Raw genomic sequence first — 13037 nt, forward strand, 5'->3', positions numbered from 1 at the left:
AACAAATTTTTCTAAGATACTAACTATATGTAAGCTCCCAGTAGAAGACACTTCAGATTACCTTCCTATATCTTTTCTCTCATTTTTCCATAATCACAAATCCCCATTTCTGGATTGTCCTATTGGAACTCAACTAAAATCTTACTTTTCCTAGTCTCCCCTGCAGTGGATGTGGCCACATGACTAAATTCTGCCTATTGAGATCTAAGCAGAAATATTGTGCAGTGCTTATATTTTTTTTAAAAAATCATGAAAATGAAGGAGATGCACCCTTCTTATTGCTTCTCTCCATCCTATTGCCTGAGGCATGATGATGTGATGACTGGAGCCCTTTCAGCCGTCTTGGACCATGAGGAGGATAGCTGTACCCTGGGAATAACATAATAGTGACTGGGAGGGAGCTGGGTCCTTGACAACTTTGTCAAGCCTCCACACCAATCCTGAATTGCTCATTTCCAAAATTATTTTATGTGAAAAATAAATAAGCTGCTGTTTTATTTAAGCCACTATTATGTAGGTTTTACTGTTATATGCCACTAATTCTGATACTATTGATACAATACCATTGCAGTTTAATAAATTCTGATACTATTGATACGATACCATTGCAATTTAATAAATTATATTGAGTTAGGCTGGATCAATAAAGCTGTATAAAAAGAAGCAAGGCCGGGGCCGGGTGCAATGGCTCACGCCTGTAATCCCAGCACTTGGGGAGGCCGAGGCAGGCGGATCACAAGGTCAGGAGATCGAGACCATCTTGGCCAACATGGTGAAACCCCATCTGTACTAAAATACAAAAAATTAGCTGGGTGTGGTGGCACATGCCTGATCACTTGACCCGGGAGGCAGAGGTTGCAGTGAGCTGAGATTGCGCCACTGCACTCCAGCCTGGTGACAGAGCAAGACTCTGTCTCAAAAAAAAAAAGAAAAGAAAACAAAGAAACAAGGCTGGGCATAGTGGCTCACACCTGTAATCCCAGCACTTTGGGAGGCCGAGGCGGGTGGATCACGAGGTCAGGAGTTCGAGACCAGCCTGGCCAAGATGGCAAAACCCCATCTCTACTAAAAATACAAAAAAATTAGCTGGGCGCAATGGCGGGTGCCTGTAATCCCAGCTACTCAGGAGGCTGAGACAGGAGAATCACTTGAACCCAGAATGCGGAGGTTGCAGGGAGCCGAGATCACACCACTGCACTCCAGCCTGGGCGACAGAGTGAGACTCTGTCCCAAAGAAAAACAAACAAACAAATCTGGCCCGGCGCAGTGGCTCACACCTGTAATCCCAGCACTTTGGGAGGCTGAGGCAGGTGGATCACCTGAGGTCAGGAGTTCGAGACCGGCCTGACCAACATGGTGAAACCCTGTCTTTACTAGCACCTGTAATCCCAGCTACTCAAGAGGTTGAGGCAGGAGAATCACTTGAACCCAGGAGGTGGAGGTTGCACTGAGCCGAGATAATGCCATTGTACTCCAGCCTGGGCAAGAAGAGCAAAACTCCATCTCAAAAAAAAAAAGAAAGAAAGAAACAAATCTAAAAAGGATCTTGAAAGAACTGTTACAGAAACAAGTACATATTATTATATTTTAAAAATTAAAAATTCAAAAATAGACAATCTGGGGAAGGATGGGTAGGAGCAAGGTCATAAGGAAAAATTCCAGCCAAAAAAAAAAAAACCCACTATCACTATGATATAAATACTTGCTCCAGCAAGAATAAATCTTGCTAAAGTCACTAAAGTTCCAATGTTCAGCTTTTCGGAGGCAAAAATTCTACCTTATATGTTAACCCAAGGGCAAATTAGAGTCTGATGGGAAAACACTAACTCTAACCAAACTGACAAAAGTCTGAAAAACCAGAGGCCCTCTTGAAAGCAGAGATCCTGCCTATCTATATTGATCCCCACCATGTAGCGTATTTATTGAATGAGTTAATTAATTTTCATTGCAATATAACTGCCAACAGGATTGAGAAACAACCTCTGGTTAGTCAGGATCTTCTAGTTTCCATGGGAACAAGGCCATATAAAATCATGGTTCAGAATGTTGATTCTAACTATATTTGAATCCTTGCTCGCCAATTAATAGCTGTGAGACCTTGGGAAACTTGAAAACTCTCTCTGTGTCTAATTTTTTCATATCTCTAATGTAGGAATAATAATATTATCTACATCATAGGGTTATTGTTAGTATTAAATAAGTTATTACATATAATGCTCCTAAGAACAGAGCCTGACACTGAATACACCATAAATATTAGCCATTTATGGCTCTACAAAAATCCTAAACTAAAGCAAGCCTTTGCAGACCCTATAATTATCTGATCTAAATCCGAAGTCAAGATAACATGAAAACAGAATCTAAGGAAGCAGAAGAAAGAAGTGATTGACAAGATTTCCTAGACCAAAGTCTGAATGTCATTTCAGTTCTGCAGTACATGCTATAACACAAATGTTGGTATTTAAAGCAAGGAGTAAAGGTTCTAAAAGCAACTCCCTATAAATTGTGCTTGTGTGATTTACAAGTACACTTATAAACCTACATAGATAGAGGTCAAGTAGGGTTAACTTGTATTTATTTCAAGACTGATCATTTAGTTTAAAATACACTCCAGGCAGGCACAGTGGCTCCCACCTAAAATCCCAGCACTTTAAGAAGCTAAAGCAGGAGATTGCTTGAGCCAAGGAGTTCGAGACCAGCCTAGGCAACATGGCAAGACCCCCATCTCTACAATTTTTTTTTTTAGATGGAGTCTCACTCTGTCGCCCTGGCTGGAGTACAGTGGCGCGATCTCGGCTCACTGCAAGCTCCTCCTCCCGAGTTATGCCATTCTCCTGCCTCAGCCTCCCAAGTAGCTAGGACCACAGGCGCCTGCCACCACACCCAGCTAATTTTTTGTATTTTTAGTAGAGACGAGGTTTCACCATGTTAGCCAGGATGGTCTCGATCTCCTGACCTCGATGGTCTCGATCACAGATCCACCTGCCTCGGCCTCCCAAAGTGCTGGGATTATAGGTGTGAGCCACCGCACCCGGCCCCAGATTTTTTTTTTTTTTAATTAGCTGGGCACGATGGTGCGTGCCTGTGGTCCTAGCTACTTTGTAGGCTGAGATGGGAGGATAACTTGAGCCCAAGGTTGAGGCTGCAGGGAGCTGTTTTCATGCACAGCATTCCAGCCTGGGCAACAGAACGAGACCCATTCTCAAAAAAAAAAAAAAAAAAAAAATCACACTCCATCTTTTGGGCTCCTACACTCACATATCAAATGGCTGAGAAGACTATGCAACTTACTTGAGCTTTTTAAAGTGCAAGAACCCAGGAATCACTCAGTTTACTTCAAAGAAAGAGGGTCTTGTTTAAAAACACAATAACTGAGACTTACCCCAGAGCTGAAACACTGTCGGATACTGAGGCCCCTAAAAAGCTGCCCCTCCATGTCTCTCACGTTTCCGCATTCCCCATGACATTCCTTTTCCTGCTCTTCTCTCAATACCAGCTCACTCCCTTTTTTTTTTTTTTTTTTTTTTTAGACAGGTTCTCACTCTGTCACCCAGGCTGGAGTACAGTGGCACAACCTCGGCTCACTGCAACCTCTGTCTCCCAAGTTCAAGTGATTCTTGTGCTTCAACCTCCCCAGTAGCTGGGATTATAGGTGTACACCACCACTAATTTTTTTGTATTTTTAGTAGAGATGGGGTTTCATCATGTCGGCCAGACTGGTCTCAAACTCCTGGCCTCAAGTGATCTGCCCGCTTTGGCCTTCCAAAGTGTTGGGATTACAGGTGTGAGCCACCATGCCCAGCCTTTTCATTCCTTATTCTACCTTTTGGTTACTGCTTCCTTATAATTTTGGATCCCTTAAAATTTCATCTTCCTTACAGCATAGATACTATCTTAACTTGCAAATTCTCAGTTTCCTATTACACATTCTCCAGAGAAGGAAGTCTTGTTGGGCCTGCATATCTCTTTCTTCCAAGCCATGTCATAGGTCTTCTGGCCTTGAATCAGGTGTTACTTGTGGTCCAAACTACTTCAAGGTGGTGGTGACTACCCCTTCAGCAAGGGCTATGGGCGTGGGTGTAGCAAACACAGGAACTGGCTGACATCTTTGGTACCCTGCTATACTCCTTTCCCTTGCTTTCTCTTTCAATTTTCTGCAATTCTCCTAATCTCTCCAATATTCACTCATAGATCTTACCATTCCCTCCCTCTATTCTCAGTACTTAGCAATTCAGTTCAGCGTCAGTCCTCATATTGGTTTTTCCAAATTCCCCAGTGTGTTGTTTCCAATAATTGTTGGATTTGGTTCTGTTTATGAAGTCAAGTGGGCTTTTGGAGCTCATCTTTACACCACGTAGCTTCTCACCAACTGACTCAGCCTCCCTTACATTGGTCTGGTAAAAGGTGGGCTCAGGAGAAGTTGTGAGTTATATAAGTGCAACCCTCATGGCTTCTTTTAAAAATAGCAAAAAGGTGAAAGCTGTATGATAATGGTACAAAACTGTCTTCATATAAAAAAGACAGCCCTTTTTTTTGAGACAGGGTCTCCCACTGTTGCCCAGGCTGGAGTGCAGTAGCACGATCCTGGCTCACTGCAGCCTCAACCTCCCAGGCTCAAGCAATCCTCTCACCTGAGCCTTCCAAGTGGCTGGAACCACAGGTGCACACCACCAAGCCTGGCTAATTTTTAATTTTTTGTAGAGACAGTGTCTCTCTATGTTGCCCAAGCTGGTCTTGAACTCCTAGGCTCAAGCGATCCTCCCTCCCAAACCTCCCAAAGTGCTGGGATTATAGGTGTGAGCCACCACACCCAGCCTTGAGACAGCCATTTGGAAAGCTAATCTCCAGAGTAGGTTTATCAAAAGCTAGTGCTATCATGTGTTGAAGCAAAGAGTTTATATAAATAATGGCAACCGAAGTCATATACACCTGAACCGACAGGGAAGACTAACAGGGAATTAACAGGGAAATATAGAGGAGTATATGGATATTTGATGGGCACTAATGTCTCTGCCGCTTGTGGTACATGATATACACAACCATATGTGGTATGTCTCTGGATAACAACTTAAACAAGAAATATCGAGAATAATGGAATGGATAGCAGAAGGCAAATTTCAAAAATTTTGAAGAACTTGATGATTGGGTAAAAAAGTGACTAAAGATTAATGAGATTTGGGGCCTGGTTGAATAGTTATTTGATACCATTGATATAGTTTATGGTTGACTGGATGCCACATGCAGGGTATGAAAACAAAAGAAAAAGAAAAATAGTTTATGCTTGTGCATAACTGCATTTACAATTCAGGTCTTCCAATCCTAAACCCAATGTTCTGTTCACTCTTTCAGGCTCCATATTTCATGTACAAAATAGCAAAATATATTTTTAAAAATTCTGGAATCAGATGGGTTGACCATGATATCCCCAGTGTCTAGAACAGTGCTTGGCCTGTGGGAAAGGTTCAATGAACAGTTGAATAAGTGGATGAGTGAATGAATGAATGAAGAAAGTAGATTTTATTACAACAGACTAAATAAAAGAAGTTTTGTCTTTACATGTTATTAGATCTTGCAAATGGTTTCCAATGAAGCTTTAATAGCTTTTAAAATAGCTGTTTTTAAAATATCATAGGAAACCTTATACATGCTTATGTCCCCATTCCTAAATAATAGAAGAAATCTAATTAACTTTTTCCCTCCTTGTTCTTATTTTAAAGATGAAGAATATTCTTACCCTAATAAAATAATCCATGCAGTCCTTTTACCTTTAATATTCCACGTCCCTCTAACACAAAACTATGCGTGATTAACTTTCCTCTGCAACTTACAAGGAATGCATTTGCCAGCTCCTACCATGTAACTATGCCTGTGATAACCATATTTTTTTCAACAAATGGCAAGTGATCCAACAACTAGGTCTAATATTAAAAATCTGGATTTTCATGAAAGTCTAAGACCTATGAACATTCATGGCCTTGGATTTCAGGTGTCCTGAGCTGTTTGTCAGAGCTGATGTTCACCAATATGTTAAAATTCTCATTGGTCAGCGGTCTGTTTTGATTGTCTGAGCCTATGCAATACTATTCAAAAAATATCTTTTTTTTTTTTTGAGATGGAGTCTCGCTCTATCACCCTGGCTGGAGTGCAGTGGTGCCATCGCGGCTCACTGCAAACTCCGCCTCTTGGGTTCAAGTGATTCTCCTGCCTTAGCCTCCTGAATAGCTGAGATTACAGGTGTGCGTCATCACGCCTGGCTAATTTTTGTATTTTTACTAGAGACGGGGTTTCACCATGTTGGCCGGGCTGGTCTCAAACTCCTGACCTTGTGATCCACCCACTTCGGCCTCCCAAAGTGCTGGGATTACAGGCATGAGCCACCATTCCCAGCCCAAAAAATGTCTTTATCCTCCATGAGCTTAACTTAGTAACAGAGAGGCTAACTGAAGCTATGATAAATAGGCTTGAATCCAGATAGTTTTGATTTTGTGGTGGGGAAATTTTTATACTTCCTTGACTGTCTCCCAATCAAAACTTACCACTTTGCTCACCAAAAGAACTGGGATAAATTCTACATTCATCACAGTAAATCTAGAACCTACTGTCACATGCAGATGAAACAAGAACATTTTTACACATAGATGCCAAGTTGGGTGTTTTGTTTGTTTGTTTGTTTTTGTTTTTATGTTTTTTTTTGAGACGGAGTCTGCTCTGTCACCCAGGCTGGAGTGCAGTGAGGCGATCTCAGCTCACTGCAACCTCCTGGGTTCAAGCAATTCTCCTGCCTCAGCCTCCCAAGTAGCTGGGACTATAGGCACGCGCCACTACACCCAGCTAATTTTTTTGTATTTTTAGTAAAGAGGGGGTTTTGCCATGTTGGCCAGAATGGTCTTGATCTCTTGACCTTGTGATCCACCCGCTTCGGCCTCCCAAACTGCTGGGATTACAGGCATGGGCCACCGTGCCTGGCCCTAAAAAAAATTTTTTTAATAAGCAGAGTGTTGGCAGTGTCTTGCTCTTCTAATAAATAAATAAATAAATAATTTTTTTAATAAGCAGAGTGCTGGCAGTGTCTTTGTCTTCTACTAAATAAATAAATAAGCAATTTTTTAATAAGCAGAGTGGTGGTAGTGTCTTGGTCTTCTAATAAATAAATAAACAAATACATTAAATTAGCAGGGTGTGGTGACACACACCACTTGGGAGGCTGAGACAGGAGGCTCACCTAACCCCAGAGGTCAAGGCTACAGTGAGCTATGATTGTGCCACTATACTCCAGCCTGGATAACAGAATGAGACCGTGTCTCAAAATAAATAAAAAAATATAGTGTCTGGAGGTCCTTCTGTATTTGTGACTCAATTTTCCATATGTACAGTTCTAGAAAAACTAAATTGCTAGACATGGATGCTCATTAAGTCTCTATAGCGATATGTATAAGAGAAAGGATATTACACTTTTATTATAGTCAAAATGAAAATTGAATAAACAGCAGCAAGTCTTTCCTTAAGGCATCAATAGGCTTTTGGGAACTGCAACTTTAAGCAAAATGCCATATAAGGAAACCAATTGTACCATAGGCTAATTGATATAAACAAGAGTTAAGTTCCTATGGCATATTTCTGGTCACGAAAAATCACCAAACTTCTAAATAAAGACCAAAACACTTCTAATATTTAACATTGAAATAAATGTGAGCTATACATACATTTAAGAAGGATTAATAAAAACAAGGAAGATAATTATTTACCCATTTTTTCCAGTTCAGGATCACATGTGGCTGGAGCCTGTCCCAGCAGCTCAGGGGTCAAGGCAGGACCCAGTCCTGAACAGTATGCTGCCCCATCACGGGGCGCATGCACACACGCACACACACACACACACTCAGACTGGAACAGTGTAGACATGGCAATCCACCTGATGTGCACATCTTTGGGATATAGGTGGATACCAGAGTACCCACAGAAAACCCACACAGACATGGAGGAAATATGCAAACTCTGCAGACATTCGCCCCTGGTTGTGTTGGAAAATTTTTTTTCTCATCATCATTATAATGAAATGACATTGAACCACATGATGTTATTCAAGGACCTGCTGTACACCAGATTTCCCCTAATATTCCTATAATCCTCTCAAACTACTAGAATCATCCTCTAGTGCTTTCTAGCCATAGAACATTACAAGTTACTGTGCTCCTTTATATTTCCAAGCCACCACGGTAGTCAGGTTCACACCACTCTAGCCAATGAAATGTGGGCAGAAGTGATGTAAGTCACTTCCAAGCCTGGTCTTAAGTGCCCCTTCAAGAACTTCCAGCTCTTTCTTCCTCTGCCTTGGTGATCTTAGAGGCTACATATTCCAATCATCCCACTATAAGATAGAGGTAGCCTAGATCCTTAATTATCCACTATGAGGAGAGCAACCCTATAGGCATTGGACTGTGACATGAGCAAGAAATAAATCTTAGCCAGGCCTGGTGGCATGGGCCTGTAGTACTAGCTACTCAGGAGGCTGAGGTGGGAGGATCATTTGAGCCCAGGAGTTCAAGGCTACAGTGAGCTATGATCACGCCTATAAACAGCCGCTGCACTCCAGCCTGGGCAAACTAGCAAGATTCCATCTCTTAAAAAAACTAAAACTAAAACTAAATAAATATTTATTGCATTAAGCCACTAATGTTAATTAACATTAGAGGACAATGGGGAACTAAAATGCCGCCCCGATCTAGTCACCAAACCATGTGCCTTGGCATAGTCTTTTGCCAAACTGAGTGCCTTAGGCTGCATCCTCCCAGCCATTTCTAATTTACACACAGATGCTGATATGGCCTAGCTGTGTCCCAACCCAAATCTCATCTTGAACTGTAGCTCCCATAATTCTCATGTGTTGTGGGAAGGACCAGTGTGAGATAATTGAATCATGAAGGTGGTTTCCCCCATACTCTTCTTGTGGTAGTGAAGAAGTCTCATGAGATCTGATGGTTTTATAAGGGGAAAACCCGTTTTGTTTGGCTCTCATTCTGTCTTGCCTGCTTCCATATAAGACATGCCTTTTGCCTTCTGCCATGGTTGTGAGGCCTCCCCAGCCACATGGAACTGTGAATCCATTAAACCTCTTTTTCTTTATAAATTACCCAGTCTCGGGTATGTCTTTGTTAGCAGGATGAGACCAGACTAATACAGTAAGTTGGTACTGAGAGTGGCGTGCGGCTGTAAAGATAACTGAAAATGTGGAAGTAACTTTGGAACTGGGTAACAGGCAGAGGTTGGAACAGTTTGGAGGGCTCAGAAGAAAACAAAAATGTGGGAAAGTATGGAACTTCCTAGAGACTTGTTGAATGACTGTGACCAAAATGCTGACAGTGATGTGGATAATGAAATCCAGGCTGAGGTGGTCTCAGATGGAGATGAGGAACTTGTTGGGAACTGAAGTAAAGATGACTCTTGCTGTGTTTTAGCAAAGAGATGAATGACATTTTGCCCCTGCCCTAGAGATTTGTGGAACTTTGAACTTGAGGAAGATGATTTAGGGTACTTGGCAGAAGAAATTTCTAAGCAGCAAAGCATTCAAGAGATACTTTGGTGATGTTAAAAGCATCCAGTTTTAAAAGGGAAACAGAGCATAAAAGTTCAGAAAATTTGCAGCCTGACAATGTGATAGAAAAGAAAAACCCATTTTCTGGGGAGAAATTCAAGCTGGCTGCAGAAATTTGCATAAGTAACCAGGAGCCAAATGTTAATGCCTCCAGGGCATGTCAGAGCCATCTGCGGCAGCCCCTTCCATCACAGGCCCAGAGGCCTAGGAGGGAAAAATAGTTTCATGGCCTGGACCCAGGGCCCCCCTGCTGTGTGCAGCCTAGGAACTTGATGTCCTGCATCCCGGCCACTCTAGCCATGGCTAAAAGGGGACAAGGTATAATTTGGGCCATGGCTTCAGAGGGTGCAAGCCCCAACCCTTGGCAGCTTCCACATGGTATTGAGCCTGCAGATACACAGAAATCAGGAATTGAGGTTTGGGAACTTCCACCTAGATTTTAGAGGATGTATGGAAATGTGTGGATGTCCAGGCAGAAGTTTACTGCAGGGGAGGGGCCCACATGGAGAACCTCTGCTAGGGCAGTGCAGAAGGGAAATGTGGGGTTGAAGCCCCCACACAGAATCCCCACTGGGGCACTGCCTAGTGGAGCTGTGACAAGAGGGCCACTATCCTCCAGACCCCAGAATGGTAGATCCACCAACAGCTTGTACCATGTGCCCAGAAAAGCCACAGACACTCAATACCAGCCTATGAAAGCAGCCAGAAGGGAGGCTGTACCATGCAAAGCCACAGAGGCAGAGCTGCCCAAGACCATGAGAGCCTATCTCTTGCATCAGAGTGACCTGGATGTGAGATATGGAGTCAAAGGAGATCATTTTGGAGCATTAAGGTTTGACTGTTGCTGGGCACAGTGGCTCACACCTGTAATTCCAGCACTTTGGGAGGCTGAGGCAGGTGGATCACGAGGTCAGGCATTCAAGACTAGCCTGGACAACATACTGAAACCGCATCTCTACTAAAAATACAAAAATTAGTCAGGCATGGTGGCACATGCCTGTAGTCCCAGCTACTTAGGAGGCTGAGGCAGAAGAATCGCTTGAACCTGGGAGGCAGAGGTTGTAGTGAGCCAAGATCATGCCACTGCACTCCCGCCTGGGCAACAGAGCAAGACTCGGTCTCAAAAAAAAAAAAAAAGATTTGACTGCCCCCCTGGATTTTGGACTTGCATGGGGCCTTTAGCCCCTTTGTTTTGGCCAATTTTTCCCATTTGGAATGGGTGTAGTTATCCAATGCCTGTAACTTATTGTACCCAGAAGTAACTAACTTGCTTTTGACTTTACAGGCTCATAGGTGGAAGGGTCTTGCCTTGTCCCAGATGGGACTTTGAACTGTAAACTTTTGAGTTAATGCTGAAATGAGTTAAGACTTTGGGGGACTGTTGGGAAGGCATGATTGGTTTTGAAATGGGAGGACATGAGATTGGGGAGGAGCCAGGGGCAGAATGATTGGGTTTGGCTGTGCTGCCATCCAAATCTCATCTTGAATTGTAGCTCCCATAATTCCCATGTGTTGTGAGAGGGACCCAGTGAGAGATAATTGAATCATGGTGGTTTCCCCCATACTGTTCTCATAGTAGTGAATAAGTCTCATGAGATCTGATGGTTTTATAAGGGGAAACCCCAGGCCAGGCATGGTGGCTCATGCCTGTAATCCCAGCACTTCAGGAGGCCAAGGGGGGCAGATCACCTGAGGTTGGGAGTTCAATACCAGCCTGACCAACATGGAGAAACCTTGTCTCTACTAAGAATACAAAAAAATTAGCCAGGCATGGTGGTGTGTGCGTGTAATCCCAGCTATGTGGGAGGCTGAGGCAGGAGAATCACTGGAAACCAGGAAGCGGAGGTTTTGGTGAGCCCAGATTGCACCATTGCACTTCTGCCTGTAAACAAGAGCAAAACTCTGTCTCTAATAATAATAACAATAAGGGGAAACCCCCTTTCACTTGGCTTTCATTCTGTCTTGCCTGCTGCCATATAAGACATGCCTTTTGCCTTCTGCCATGATTGTAAGGCCTCTCCAGCCACATGGAACTGTGAGTCCATTAAATCTCTCTTTCTTTATAAATTATCTAGTCCCAGGTATGTCTTTATTAGCAGTATGAGAACAGACTAATACAGATGCCACGCAGACTAGAAGTAGCCCTGACTAGTCCCCTCCCACATGATCACTCTGTCTCCACTCTATTTCCCCTTTATAATCCCACTATAAAGAGATGCCAGATTCTAAAGCAAGCTCTGCTAAGGCCATTTCCTGCTCAGAAACCCTCAGAAAGGCCCCATGGCTTCATAGATTAACACTCAAATCTTTAACATGGTCTCCAAAATCTTCCACAATTCATTGAAAAAAATCCACCTATGCAGCCCACTCACTATCTTTGTCTTCTCATACCTGTGTTCTCCAGCTCTGGAATCCAGCTGGCATGAGGCAAAGAGCTCCCTCAGCCTGACTCCACATAGCAGATGCACCCCATCTCACATCCTCCTGGTTTACAGAATCTCGACCAATCACTTACTCCACAATTTCCACAGCACAGAATCTCTTTGGGTCCTTCTGCCTTCTTGGGCCACCCTTCCCTTTAGTATTGACATTAAAGGGCTAAATTTCCATCTTATGTATTATAAAGGAACCTCCATCTGGGTTATCCGGGGGCAAAATGGAGGTATGTCTCACAGTTGTTTCTCAGTTAGTTCACTCTACACCTGTTCTTCCGCCCTGGCTCTGCAGCACAGCAAGAACTCTCAGCTGTGTTCTCACCCCTAGTTGCATCCTACTTGTGTGGAGGGTGTCAGTAGCACCCGCCTTATCACAAAGGAACCAAAAGGCAAGGAAAGACAGCAACAATACATCCACTCCTATTCTGTAGCCGCTAACATTGCCAGATAAAATACAGATGCTCATTAAATTTGACTTTCAAATGAACAGCGAATCATTTTTTAGTATGCCCCAAGTATCGCCTGGGACATACTTATGCTAAAAAATCATTTGTTGTTTTCTAAAACTCAGATTTAACTGGGTGTTCTGCATTTTTATTTGCTAAATCTGGCAACACTAACAGTGGGCCCCTTTTTGTTAAATTCTTAATCTTTTGCTCAGATTAGAGGAAGAAGCAGGACACTTCCAGCCAATGCATAATCCACCAAAAACACTGCCATTTTAAATAACATTTTTCTCCTTGAACAGTAATGTTTTCCCTCCTATTATTCATGTATTATAGCGATTTCTACAAAATAATAAGCCTCTCATGTGACAAAACAAACTTCGTGAAGTCAGGAATCTTATTCTTCATATTCTTTCATTGGCTGGCTGGATCTTGGAGGCATTTTTCATGAACTGACTACCTACTTGCTGCATTGGTATTTCAGGAAGTGAAAACCAGCAACAGCACCAGAAATTTTAAAGCAGATAAGAGTCAAAAGAAAATACCTTGGGCATAGCAATTTTC

Source organism: Hylobates moloch, unplaced genomic scaffold (genome assembly GCF_009828535.3).
Source record: "Hylobates moloch isolate HMO894 unplaced genomic scaffold, HMol_V3 SCAFFOLD_16, whole genome shotgun sequence".
Classification (NCBI taxonomy): domain Eukaryota; kingdom Metazoa; phylum Chordata; class Mammalia; order Primates; family Hylobatidae; genus Hylobates; species Hylobates moloch.